This window comes from Ambystoma mexicanum, chromosome 2q (assembly GCF_040938575.1).
Source record: "Ambystoma mexicanum isolate Mex_15411 chromosome 2q, UKY_AmexF1_1, whole genome shotgun sequence".
In the NCBI taxonomy this organism is placed as follows: domain Eukaryota; kingdom Metazoa; phylum Chordata; class Amphibia; order Caudata; family Ambystomatidae; genus Ambystoma; species Ambystoma mexicanum.
In genome coordinates, this window is record NC_090924.1 from 129,116,938 (window position 1) to 129,130,404 (window position 13,467).

The following is a 13,467-nucleotide window of genomic DNA, read 5'->3' on the forward strand; positions in this document are numbered from 1 at the left end:
CTCTGGGATCACAGTTGGGTCCGCTCCGTCCTCTGAAATGGTGCATATTAGTTACATAGGTTAGTGTACCAAAGAAATATCACATTTTCATATACAGCTTCTTCATTTCTGTGTTCTGAGGGATTACCAGTTGTAAGAAATGCACTTGCCGGTACAGTGATTCCCTGGCTTTCTCTGGCCCGAGAAAGCTTTTCCTCTGAACTGGGAACAGAAGTTGGACTGCTTCTGCTGAACTTCCTGAAAGCATAGCTGGCGGGAGGAGGGACTTTTTGAGTGCTGGGAAAATTTGAGCTGGAAATTTGCATAGGCTGGACAGAGATTGCTTGGAGCAGCCAAAATATAATAACGGCCATGGCGCTCAAGTAAAGCAGAAAGCTTTTAGTATACAGCTTTTGCACTCTTGTCAACGAAGCTGGGCTCTGTGAATGCTCACCCTACGCAAGAAAAGAGAACAGACTTTGCTGGTGACATAAATATATCTCGCCTGATCGAGCACGATCGAGCTCTGAGTGAGCAGCTGTGCAATGGTCATCTTTACCAAAGGGGAGATGCTGCTTTTGCCAGTGTCACGCCCATGCTCTCAGGGCTGGAGGGAGGAGGGCTGCTTTTTGTTTTTACAGGCAAAAGGAAAGGCCCAGCCCTCAGAGCTTCTGCCAATGCATATCCCAGCAGGTGCAAAATAAAGTCTCTCCCCCACCTTGCCAGCTGCAGATTGATCAGAAGACTGCTAGTCTAGTGTGTTGGGCCACTCTCTCTCTTCTGTGTATCGTCCCCTCTTATTACATAAACAGCATAAGAGGAAGGAAGGAAGGAAGGAAGGAAGGAAGGAAGGAAGGAAGGAAGGAAGGAAGGAAGGAAGGAAGGAAGGAAGGAAGGAAGGAAGGAAGGAAGGAAGGAAGGAAGGAAGGAAGGAAGGAAGGAAGGAAGGAAGGAAGGAAGGAAGGAAGGAAGGAAGGAAGGAAGGAAGGAAGGAAGGAAGGAAGGAAGGAAGGAAGGAAGGAAGGAAGGAACAGTGTATCGCAAGCACCTTTCACCCTGATGTCAATGGTCCACCAACCTTCGGGATGAGGAGTAGACCTGTGAAGACGCTCAGCCTTTGCATCATTTAGGGACGAGGACGGGCTTTAGGAGCAAACGTTAGGAAGAGATACTCTTGTGCTACAATCCTCAAGAGGTACAACTGCCAAGTCAAATCCCTACATATTGTCTAGATTACTCTGCAAGTGTAGGCTCGTTGGTCTAGGGGTATGATTCTCGCTTCGGGTGCGAGAGGTCCCGGGTTCAAATCCCGGACGAGCCCATTGATTGGTGCCTGGCCCGATACTTTTTTACACATGTGTTTTTCAATTCTATAGACTGTGGACTGATGGATGGACAATGGTCGATGAACATTGGGCTTCCTAAGCCTCTTTGCGGACCGCCTCATTGCGCCATGCATTAAGGAGTCCCAAGTAGCTCTCAGTCACCTTTCTGGATTTGTTTGTTAATTCATGGCTGTCCCATACCAATGCCTAAAGAGGCCCTTACATCTTCAGACTGCACGGCCTCTCAGCTGGCACACTTGTCTGAGTGTTCATGCTTGTAACGCCGTGTGTGTGATGAGCTGCATTTGTAAAGCTTTGGGCGTGAGGCATTTGATAAGTGTTCAAACAGAGACAATTGCACTGTTACTTGACCCTATTCTCTCAACCGCCAGAGGGCATAGCATGCAGCAGTTTCTGTAGTGTAGTGGTTATCACGTTCGCCTTACACGCGAAAGGTCCCTGGTTCGAGACCGGGCAGAAACAGCAGAGGGTGGCATTTTACACTTTTCATGTTCCACCATCTCGAAGCTCAAGCCATGAACTTATTTGCAGTTGCAACGGAAGAAGCAGTTCCTCTGACACGCTTTGAAATAAATTCTGAGTAGACGAGCGCACTCACATTTGCTCCGAATATGTGATGAATTAAAATTGCATGCCTGCATGTGTGCGTGCTTATGTATAGTTGGATGGAAAGCTGAGGGAGCAGTTGTGCAATGCTATTTCTTACAGAAGGGTGGCGCTGCTTTTCCCTGAGCAATGTTCATGCACCCAGGCAGATGTGATATTGGATTTTTCTTTTTTTCAAGGGCAAAAGAAAATTCCTAGCCCTCAGAGCTTCTGCCAATGCAGATCCGGTGCAAAATGAAGGCTCTCACTCGCTCACTTTGTCCACTTTCAATTGATCAGCAGACCGCGTTGGTGTTGTGCTAGATTTCTTCTTCTGTGCATCAACAGCTCTTTTATACGTACCCTTCACGGGCGAATGGAAGGGAGGGTGTGCCACCAGCTTCATTGATCCTGATGTCAATGTGCCAACACCTTCAGGACGAGAAGAAGAGCTATGAAGACAGTCAGAGCGTGCCGACTGGGGCATTCATTTGGCTCATACACCGACAAGGCTTTCAGCGGCAGGAACAAACTTCAGGAATAGGCATTCTTGGCCTCGAAGCCTAAGGGGGGTGGAAACGCTGAGTACAATTCCGTCAGATGATCACAGGACCGTGGCTCGTTGGTCTAGGGGTATGATTCTCGCTTTGGGTGCGAGAGGTCCGGAGGAGCCCGATCAAGGTGGGTAACTTGAGCTCCTTTTTTTTTTTCCAATGTTATTTTCATTGGACAGACTCTCTGGCTTTCTCGGTAAGCAGTAGTCGATGAACAATTCACTTCCTGAACCTCTTTGCCTGCCATGTCCTTGCGACAAGCACTTTGTGTTCTCTGTTAGCTCTCAGTAACATTCCTTGATTTGCTTGTGAGTTTTGGCCGTCCGATCTCAAAGTGGAAATATGTCCTTCCCTCTGTACGCTGCATAGACCCTCAACAGGCATACTTGTATATGTGCGCATGCTTGATAGGACGTATGTTTTAGGCTGGATTGTGTGAGCTTCAGGCGCAAGGCATTTGATTAGTCTTTAAGCAGGTCCACTTGCAAAGCCCTTTGCACCTGTTCTCCCAGTCCCTACAAAGGGATGCAAGCAGTTGTTTCTGTAGTGTAGTGGTTAGCACGTTCGAGACCGGGCAGAAACACTCTCTGCTGGCATTTTACACAAAATCGTTTTTTTCCCCTTTTGTCACACACAAATGTAAAGTATGAACTTATTTGCGTTCCCATGGAAATAGCATATGCTCTCAAGAGCTTGAGAAATACACTGGGAAGGCAAGCATCCTCACATGTATTGTGTATATGGGGCCAATAATAAAATGCACGCGCCTTCATTTTGTGTATGTAATGTTGCAGAGCACAGAGAGGATTTCTTTTCCCTACTGCTGGGTATTTGGGTCTCTGGGATCACAGTTGGGTCCGCTCCGTCCTCTGAAATGGTGCATATTAGTTACATAGGTTAGTGTACCAAAGAAATATCACATTTTCATATACAGCTTCTTCATTTCTGTGTTCTGAGGGATTACCAGTTGTAAGAAATGCACTTGCCGGTACAGTGATTCCCTGGCTTTCTCTGGCCCGAGAAAGCTTTTCCTCTGAACTGGGAACAGAAGTTGGACTGCTTCTGCTGAACTTCCTGAAAGCATAGCTGGCGGGAGGAGGGACTTTTTGAGTGCTGGGAAAATTTGAGCTGGAAATTTGCATAGGCTGGACAGAGATTGCTTGGAGCAGCCAAAATATAATAACGGCCATGGCGCTCAAGTAAAGCAGAAAGCTTTTAGTATACACCTTTTGCACTCTTGTCAACGAAGCTGGGCTCTGTGAATGCTCACCCTACGCAAGAAAAGAGAACAGACTTTGCTGGTGACATAAATATATCTCGCCTGATCGAGCACGATCGAGCTCTGAGTGAGCAGCTGTGCAATGGTCATCTTTACCAAAGGGGAGATGCTGCTTTTGCCAGTGTCACGCCCATGCTCTCAGGGCTGGAGGGAGGAGGGCTGCTTTTTGTTTTTACAGGCAAAAGGAAAGGCCCAGCCCTCAGAGCTTCTGCCAATGCATATCCCAGCAGGTGCAAAATAAAGTCTCTCCCCCACCTTGCCAGCTGCAGATTGATCAGAAGACTGCTAGTCTAGTGTGTTGGGCCACTCTCTCTCTTCTGTGTATCGTCCCCTCTTATTACATAAACAGCATAAGAGGAAGGAAGGAAGGAAGGAAGGAAGGAAGGAAGGAAGGAAGGAAGGAAGGAAGGAAGGAAGGAAGGAAGGAAGGAAGGAAGGAAGGAAGGAAGGAAGGAAGGAAGGAAGGAAGGAAGGAAGGAAGGAAGGAAGGAAGGAAGGAAGGAAGGAAGGAAGGAAGGAAGGAAGGAAGGAAGGAAGGAAGGAAGGAAGGAAGGAAGGAAGGAAGGAAGGAACAGTGTATCGCAAGCACCTTTCACCCTGATGTCAATGGTCCACCAACCTTCGGGATGAGGAGTAGACCTGTGAAGACGCTCAGCCTTTGCATCATTTAGGGACGAGGACGGGCTTTAGGAGCAAACGTTAGGAAGAGATACTCTTGTGCTACAATCCTCAAGAGGTACAACTGCCAAGTCAAATCCCTACATATTGTCTAGATTACTCTGCAAGTGTAGGCTCGTTGGTCTAGGGGTATGATTCTCGCTTCGGGTGCGAGAGGTCCCGGGTTCAAATCCCGGACGAGCCCATTGATTGGTGCCTGGCCCGATACTTTTTTACACATGTGTTTTTCAATTCTATAGACTGTGGACTGATGGATGGACAATGGTCGATGAACATTGGGCTTCCTAAGCCTCTTTGCGGACCGCCTCATTGCGCCATGCATTAAGGAGTCCCAAGTAGCTCTCAGTCACCTTTCTGGATTTGTTTGTTAATTCATGGCTGTCCCATACCAATGCCTAAAGAGGCCCTTACATCTTCAGACTGCACGGCCTCTCAGCTGGCACACTTGTCTGAGTGTTCATGCTTGTAACGCCGTGTGTGTGATGAGCTGCATTTGTAAAGCTTTGGGCGTGAGGCATTTGATAAGTGTTCAAACAGAGACAATTGCACTGTTACTTGACCCTATTCTCTCAACCGCCAGAGGGCATAGCATGCAGCAGTTTCTGTAGTGTAGTGGTTATCACGTTCGCCTTACACGCGAAAGGTCCCTGGTTCGAGACCGGGCAGAAACAGCAGAGGGTGGCATTTTACACTTTTCATGTTCCACCATCTCGAAGCTCAAGCCATGAACTTATTTGCAGTTGCAACGGAAGAAGCAGTTCCTCTGACACGCTTTGAAATAAATTCTGAGTAGACGAGCGCACTCACATTTGCTCCGAATATGTGATGAATTAAAATTGCATGCCTGCATATGTGCGTGCTTATGTATAGTTGGATGGAAAGCTGAGGGAGCAGTTGTGCATTGCTATTTCTTACAGAAGGGTGGCGCTGCTTTTCCCTGAGCAATGTTCATGCACCCAGGCAGATGTGATATTGGATTTTTCTTTTTTTCAAGGGCAAAAGAAAATTCCTAGCCCTCAGAGCTTCTGCCAATGCAGATCCGGTGCAAAATGAAGGCTCTCACTCGCTCACTTTGTCCACTTTCAATTGATCAGCAGACCGCGTTGGTGTTGTGCTAGATTTCTTCTTCTGTGCATCAACAGCTCTTTTATACGTACCCTTCACGGGCGAATGGAAGGGAGGGTGTGCCACCAGCTTCATTGATCCTGATGTCAATGTGCCAACACCTTCAGGACGAGAAGAAGAGCTATGAAGACAGTCAGAGCGTGCCGACTGGGGCATTCATTTGGCTCATACACCGACAAGGCTTTCAGCGGCAGGAACAAACTTCAGGAATAGGCATTCTTGGCCTCGAAGCCTAAGGGGGGTGGAAACGCTGAGTACAATTCCGTCAGATGATCACAGGACCGTGGCTCGTTGGTCTAGGGGTATGATTCTCGCTTTGGGTGCGAGAGGTCCGGAGGAGCCCGATCAAGGTGGGTAACTTGAGCTCCTTTTTTTTTTTTCCAATGTTATTTTCATTGGACAGACTCTCTGGCTTTCTCGGTAAGCAGTAGTCGATGAACAATTCACTTCCTGAACCTCTTTGCCTGCCATGTCCTTGCGACAAGCACTTTGTGTTCTCTGTTAGCTCTCAGTAACATTCCTTGATTTGCTTGTGAGTTTTGGCCGTCCGATCTCAAAGTGGAAATATGTCCTTCCCTCTGTACGCTGCATAGACCCTCAACAGGCATACTTGTATATGTGCGCATGCTTGATAGGACGTATGTTTTAGGCTGGATTGTGTGAGCTTCAGGCGCAAGGCATTTGATTAGTCTTTAAGCAGGTCCACTTGCAAAGCCCTTTGCACCTGTTCTCCCAGTCCCTACAAAGGGATGCAAGCAGTTGTTTCTGTAGTGTAGTGGTTAGCACGTTCGAGACCGGGCAGAAACACTCTCTGCTGGCATTTTACACAAAATCGTTTTTTTCCCCTTTTGTCACACACAAATGTAAAGTATGAACTTATTTGCGTTCCCATGGAAATAGCATATGCTCTCAAGAGCTTGAGAAATACACTGGGAAGGCAAGCATCCTCACATGTATTGTGTATATGGGGCCAATAATAAAATGCACGCGCCTTCATTTTGTGTATGTAATGTTGCAGAGCACAGAGAGGATTTCTTTTCCCTACTGCTGGGTATTTGGGTCTCTGGGATCACAGTTGGGTCCGCTCCGTCCTCTGAAATGGTGGATATTAGTTACATAGGTTAGTGTACCAAAGAAATATCACATTTTCATATACAGCTTCTTCATTTCTGTGTTCTGAGGGATTACCAGTTGTAAGAAATGCACTTGCCGGTACAGTGATTCCCTGGCTTTCTCTGGCCCGAGAAAGCTTTTCCTCTGAACTGGGAACAGAAGTTGGACTGCTTCTGCTGAACTTCCTGAAAGCATAGCTGGCGGGAGGAGGGACTTTTTGAGTGCTGGGAAAATTTGAGCTGGAAATTTGCATAGGCTGGACAGAGATTGCTTGGAGCAGCCAAAATATAATAACGGCCATGGCGCTCAAGTAAAGCAGAAAGCTTTTAGTATACACCTTTTGCACTCTTGTCAACGAAGCTGGGCTCTGTGAATGCTCACCCTACGCAAGAAAAGAGAACAGACTTTGCTGGTGACCTAAATATATCTCGCCTGATCGAGCACGATCGAGCTCTGAGTGAGCAGCTTTGCAATGGTCATCTTTACCAAAGGGGAGATGCTGCTTTTGCCAGTGTCACACCCATGCTCTCAGGGCTGGAGGGAGGAGGGCTGCTTTTTGTTTTTACAGGCAAAAGGAAAGGCCCAGCCCTCAGAGCTTCTGCCAATGCATATCCCAGCAGGTGCAAAATAAAGTCTTTCCCCCACCTTGCCAGCTGCAGATTGATCAGAAGACTGCTAGTCTAGTGTGTTGGGCCACTCTCTCTCTTCTGTGTATCGTCCCCTCTTATTACATAAACAGCATAAGAGGAAGGAAGGAAGGAAGGAAGGAAGGAAGGAAGGAAGGAAGGAAGGAAGGAAGGAAGGAAGGAAGGAAGGAAGGAAGGAAGGAAGGAAGGAAGGAAGGAAGGAAGGAAGGAAGGAAGGAAGGAAGGAAGGAAGGAAGGAAGGAAGGAAGGAAGGAAGGAAGGAAGGAAGGAAGGAAGGAAGGAAGGAAGGAAGGAAGGAAGGAAGGAAGGGAAGGAACAGTGTATCGCAAGCACCTTTCACCCTGATGTCAATGGTCCACCAACCTTCGGGATGAGGAGTAGACCTGTGAAGACGCTCAGCCTTTGCATCATTTAGGGACGAGGACGGGCTTTAGGAGCAAACGTTAGGAAGAGATACTCTTGTGCTACAATCCTCAAGAGGTACAACTGCCAAGTCAAATCCCTACATATTGTCTAGACTACTCTGCAAGTGTAGGCTCGTTGGTCTAGGGGTATGATTCTCGCTTCGGGTGCGAGAGGTCCCGGGTTCAAATCCCGGACGAGCCCATTGATTGGTGCCTGGCCCGATACTTTTTTACACATGTGTTTTTCAATTCTATAGACTCTGGACTGATGGATGGACAATGGTCGATGAACATTGGGCTTCCTAAGCCTCTTTGCGGACCGCCTCATTGCGCCATGCATTAAGGAGTCCCAAGTAGCTCTCAGTCACCTTTCTGGATTTGTTTGTTAATTCATGGCTGTCCCATACCAATGCCTAAAGAGGCCCTTACATCTTCAGACTGCACGGCCTCTCAGCTGGCACACTTGTCTGAGTGTTCATGCTTGTAACGCCGTGTGTGTGATGAGCTGCATTTGTAAAGCTTTGGGCGTGAGGCATTTGATAAGTGTTCAAACAGAGACAATTGCACTGTTACTTGACCCTATTCTCTCAACCGCCAGAGGGCATAGCATGCAGCAGTTTCTGTAGTGTAGTGGTTATCACGTTCGCCTTACACGCGAAAGGTCCCTGGTTCGAGACCGGGCAGAAACAGCAGAGGGTGGCATTTTACACTTTTCATGTTCCACCATCTCGAAGCTCAAGCCATGAACTTATTTGCAGTTGCAACGGAAGAAGCAGTTCCTCTGACACGCTTTGAAATAAATTCTGAGTAGACGAGCGCACTCACATTTGCTCCGAATATGTGATGAATTAAAATTGCATGCCTGCATATGTGCGTGCTTATGTATAGTTGGATGGAAAGCTGAGGGAGCAGTTGTGCAATGCTATTTCTTACAGAAGGGTGGCGCTGCTTTTCCCTGAGCAATGTTCATGCACCCAGGCAGATGTGATATTGGATTTTTCTTTTTTTCAAGGGCAAAAGAAAATTCCTAGCCCTCAGAGCTTCTGCCAATGCAGATCCGGTGCAAAATGAAGGCTCTCACTCGCTCACTTTGTCCACTTTCAATTGATCAGCAGACCGCGTTGGTGTTGTGCTAGATTTCTTCTTCTGTGCATCAACAGCTCTTTTATACGTACCCTTCACGGGCGAATGGAAGGGAGGGTGTGCCACCAGCTTCATTGATCCTGATGTCAATGTGCCAACACCTTCAGGACGAGAAGAAGAGCTATGAAGACAGTCAGAGCGTGCCGACTGGGGCATTCATTTGGCTCATACACCGACAAGGCTTTCAGCGGCAGGAACAAACTTCAGGAATAGGCATTCTTGGCCTCGAAGCCTAAGGGGGGTGGAAACGCTGAGTACAATTCCGTCAGATGATCACAGGACCGTGGCTCGTTGGTCTAGGGGTATGATTCTCGCTTTGGGTGCGAGAGGTCCGGAGGAGCCCGATCAAGGTGGGTAACTTGAGCTCCTTTTTTTTTTTTCCAATGTTATTTTCATTGGACAGACTCTCTGGCTTTCTCGGTAAGCAGTAGTCGATGAACAATTCACTTCCTGAACCTCTTTGCCTGCCATGTCCTTGCGACAAGCACTTTGTGTTCTCTGTTAGCTCTCAGTAACATTCCTTGATTTGCTTGTGAGTTTTGGCCGTCCGATCTCAAAGTGGAAATATGTCCTTCCCTCTGTACGCTGCATAGACCCTCAACAGGCATACTTGTATATGTGCGCATGCTTGATAGGACGTATGTTTTATGCTGGATTGTGTGAGCTTCAGGCGCAAGGCATTTGATTAGTCTTTAAGCAGGTCCACTTGCAAAGCCCTTTGCACCTGTTCTCCCAGTCCCTACAAAGGGATGCAAGCAGTTGTTTCTGTAGTGTAGTGGTTAGCACGTTCGAGACCGGGCAGAAACACTCTCTGCTGGCATTTTACACAAAATCGTTTTTTTCCCCTTTTGTCACACACAAATGTAAAGTATGAACTTATTTGCGTTCCCATGGAAATAGCATATGCTCTCAAGAGCTTGAGAAATACACTGGGAAGGCAAGCATCCTCACATGTATTGTGTATATGGGGCCAATAATAAAATGCACGCGCCTTCATTTTGTGTATGTAATGTTGCAGAGCACAGAGAGGATTTCTTTTCCCTACTGCTGGGTATTTGGGTCTCTGGGATCACAGTTGGGTCCGCTCCGTCCTCTGAAATGGTGGATATTAGTTACATAGGTTAGTGTACCAAAGAAATATCACATTTTCATATACAGCTTCTTCATTTCTGTGTTCTGAGGGATTACCAGTTGTAAGAAATGCACTTGCCGGTACAGTGATTCCCTGGCTTTCTCTGGCCCGAGAAAGCTTTTCCTCTGAACTGGGAACAGAAGTTGGACTGCTTCTGCTGAACTTCCTGAAAGCATAGCTGGTGGGAGGAGGGACTTTTTGAGTGCTGGGAAAATTTGAGCTGGAAATTTGCATAGGCTGGACAGAGATTGCTTGGAGCAGCCAAAATATAATAACGGCCATGGCGCTCAAGTAAAGCAGAAAGCTTTTAGTATACACCTTTTGCACTCTTGTCAACGAAGCTGGGCTCTGTGAATGCTCACCCTACGCAAGAAAAGAGAACAGACTTTGCTGGTGACCTAAATATATCTCGCCTGATCGAGCACGATCGAGCTCTGAGTGAGCAGCTTTGCAATGGTCATCTTTACCAAAGGGGAGATGCTGCTTTTGCCAGTGTCACACCCATGCTCTCAGGGCTGGAGGGAGGAGGGCTGCTTTTTGTTTTTACAGGCAAAAGGAAAGGCCCAGCCCTCAGAGCTTCTGCCAATGCATATCCCAGCAGGTGCAAAATAAAGTCTTTCCCCCACCTTGCCAGCTGCAGATTGATCAGAAGACTGCTAGTCTAGTGTGTTGGGCCACTCTCTCTCTTCTGTGTATCGTCCCCTCTTATTACATAAACAGCATAAGAGGAAGGAAGGAAGGAAGGAAGGAAGGAAGGAAGGAAGGAAGGAAGGAAGGAAGGAAGGAAGGAAGGAAGGAAGGAAGGAAGGAAGGAAGGAAGGAAGGAAGGAAGGAAGGAAGGAAGGAAGGAAGGAAGGAAGGAAGGAAGGAAGGAAGGAAGGAAGGAAGGAACAGTGTATCGCAAGCACCTTTCACCCTGATGTCAATGGTCCACCAACCTTCGGGATGAGGAGTAGACCTGTGAAGACGCTCAGCCTTTGCATCATTTAGGGACGAGGACGGGCTTTAGGAGCAAACGTTAGGAAGAGATACTCTTGTGCTACAATCCTCAAGAGGTACAACTGCCAAGTCAAATCCCTACATATTGTCTAGACTACTCTGCAAGTGTAGGCTCGTTGGTCTAGGGGTATGATTCTCGCTTCGGGTGCGAGAGGTCCCGGGTTCAAATCCCGGACGAGCCCATTGATTGGTGCCTGGCCCGATACTTTTTTACACATGTGTTTTTCAATTCTATAGACTCTGGACTGATGGATGGACAATGGTCGATGAACATTGGGCTTCCTAAGCCTCTTTGCGGACCGCCTCATTGCGCCATGCATTAAGGAGTCCCAAGTAGCTCTCAGTCACCTTTCTGGATTTGTTTGTTAATTCATGGCTGTCCCATACCAATGCCTAAAGAGGCCCTTACATCTTCAGACTGCACGGCCTCTCAGCTGGCACACTTGTCTGAGTGTTCATGCTTGTAACGCCGTGTGTGTGATGAGCTGCATTTGTAAAGCTTTGGGCGTGAGGCATTTGATAAGTGTTCAAACAGAGACAATTGCACTGTTACTTGACCCTATTCTCTCAACCGCCAGAGGGCATAGCATGCAGCAGTTTCTGTAGTGTAGTGGTTATCACGTTCGCCTTACACGCGAAAGGTCCCTGGTTCGAGACCGGGCAGAAACAGCAGAGGGTGGCATTTTACACTTTTCATGTTCCACCATCTCGAAGCTCAAGCCATGAACTTATTTGCAGTTGCAACGGAAGAAGCAGTTCCTCTGACACGCTTTGAAATAAATTCTGAGTAGACGAGCGCACTCACATTTGCTCCGAATATGTGATGAATTAAAATTGCATGCCTGCATATGTGCGTGCTTATGTATAGTTGGATGGAAAGCTGAGGGAGCAGTTGTGCAATGCTATTTCTTACAGAAGGGTGGCGCTGCTTTTCCCTGAGCAATGTTCATGCACCCAGGCAGATGTGATATTGGATTTTTCTTTTTTTCAAGGGCAAAAGAAAATTCCTAGCCCTCAGAGCTTCTGCCAATGCAGATCCGGTGCAAAATGAAGGCTCTCACTCGCTCACTTTGTCCACTTTCAATTGATCAGCAGACCGCGTTGGTGTTATGCTAGATTTCTTCTTCTGTGCATCAACAGCTCTTTTATACGTACCCTTCACGGGCGAATGGAAGGGAGGGTGTGCCACCAGCTTCATTGATCCTGATGTCAATGTGCCAACACCTTCAGGACGAGAAGAAGAGCTATGAAGACAGTCAGAGCGTGCCGACTGGGGCATTCATTTGGCTCATACACCGACAAGGCTTTCAGCGGCAGGAACAAACTTCAGGAATAGGCATTCTTGGCCTCGAAGCCTAAGGGGGGTGGAAACGCTGAGTACAATTCCGTCAGATGATCACAGGACCGTGGCTCGTTGGTCTAGGGGTATGATTCTCGCTTTGGGTGCGAGAGGTCCGGAGGAGCCCGATCAAGGTGGGTAACTTGAGCTCCTTTTTTTTTTTCCAATGTTATTTTCATTGGACAGACTCTCTGGCTTTCTCGGTAAGCAGTAGTCGATGAACAATTCACTTCCTGAACCTCTTTGCCTGCCATGTCCTTGCGACAAGCACTTTGTGTTCTCTGTTAGCTCTCAGTAACATTCCTTGATTTGCTTGTGAGTTTTGGCCGTCCGATCTCAAAGTGGAAATATGTCCTTCCCTCTGTACGCTGCATAGACCCTCAACAGGCATACTTGTATATGTGCGCATGCTTGATAGGACGTATGTTTTAGGCTGGATTGTGTGAGCTTCAGGCGCAAGGCATTTGATTAGTCTTTAAGCAGGTCCACTTGCAAAGCCCTTTGCACCTGTTCTCCCAGTCCCTACAAAGGGATGCAAGCAGTTGTTTCTGTAGTGTAGTGGTTAGCACGTTCGAGACCGGGCAGAAACACTCTCTGCTGGCATTTTACACAAAATCGTTTTTTTCCCCTTTTGTCACACACAAATGTAAAGTATGAACTTATTTGCGTTCCCATGGAAATAGCATATGCTCTCAAGAGCTTGAGAAATACACTGGGAAGGCAAGCATCCTCACATGTATTGTGTATATGGGGCCAATAATAAAATGCACACGCCTTCATTTTGTGTATGTAATGTTGCAGAGCACAGAGAGGATTTCTTTTCCCTACTGCTGGGTATTTGGGTCTCTGGGATCACAGTTGGGTCCGCTCCGTCCTCTGAAATGGTGCATATTAGTTACATAGGTTAGTGTACCAAAGAAATATCACATTTTCATATACAGCTTCTTCATTTCTGTGTTCTGAGGGATTACCAGTTGTAAGAAATGCACTTGCCGGTACAGTGATTCCCTGGCTTTCTCTGGCCCGAGAAAGCTTTTCCTCTGAACTGGGAACAGAAGTTGGACTGCTTCTGCTGAACTTCCTGAAAGCATAGCTGGCGGGAGGAGGGACTTTTTGAGTGCTGGGAAAATTTGAGCTGGAAATT

The 13,467-nt window shown here is 47.3% G+C and overlaps 8 non-coding genes across 8 annotated transcripts; all 8 read left to right on the forward strand.

The window, feature by feature from the left end:
- Positions 1-1,228: 1,228 nt before the first annotated feature.
- On the forward strand, positions 1,229-1,300 carry TRNAP-CGG (transfer RNA proline (anticodon CGG)). Its single transcript has one exon. It is a non-coding gene; the product is annotated as a tRNA-Pro (tRNA).
- Positions 1,301-1,714: 414 nt separating this feature from the next.
- On the forward strand, positions 1,715-1,787 carry TRNAV-UAC (transfer RNA valine (anticodon UAC)). The gene has a single exon. It is a non-coding gene; the product is annotated as a tRNA-Val (tRNA).
- Positions 1,788-4,533: 2,746 nt separating this feature from the next.
- TRNAP-CGG (transfer RNA proline (anticodon CGG)) lies at positions 4,534-4,605 on the forward strand. The gene has a single exon. It is a non-coding gene; the product is annotated as a tRNA-Pro (tRNA).
- Positions 4,606-5,019: 414 nt separating this feature from the next.
- Positions 5,020-5,092, forward strand: TRNAV-UAC (transfer RNA valine (anticodon UAC)). The gene has a single exon. It is a non-coding gene; the product is annotated as a tRNA-Val (tRNA).
- A 2,748-nt stretch (positions 5,093-7,840) lies between these two features.
- Positions 7,841-7,912, forward strand: TRNAP-CGG (transfer RNA proline (anticodon CGG)). The gene has a single exon. It is a non-coding gene; the product is annotated as a tRNA-Pro (tRNA).
- A 414-nt stretch (positions 7,913-8,326) lies between these two features.
- Positions 8,327-8,399, forward strand: TRNAV-UAC (transfer RNA valine (anticodon UAC)). Its single transcript has one exon. It is a non-coding gene; the product is annotated as a tRNA-Val (tRNA).
- Positions 8,400-11,094: 2,695 nt separating this feature from the next.
- Positions 11,095-11,166, forward strand: TRNAP-CGG (transfer RNA proline (anticodon CGG)). The gene has a single exon. It is a non-coding gene; the product is annotated as a tRNA-Pro (tRNA).
- A 414-nt stretch (positions 11,167-11,580) lies between these two features.
- On the forward strand, positions 11,581-11,653 carry TRNAV-UAC (transfer RNA valine (anticodon UAC)). Its single transcript has one exon. It is a non-coding gene; the product is annotated as a tRNA-Val (tRNA).
- The last annotated feature ends 1,814 nt before the right edge of the window (positions 11,654-13,467 follow it).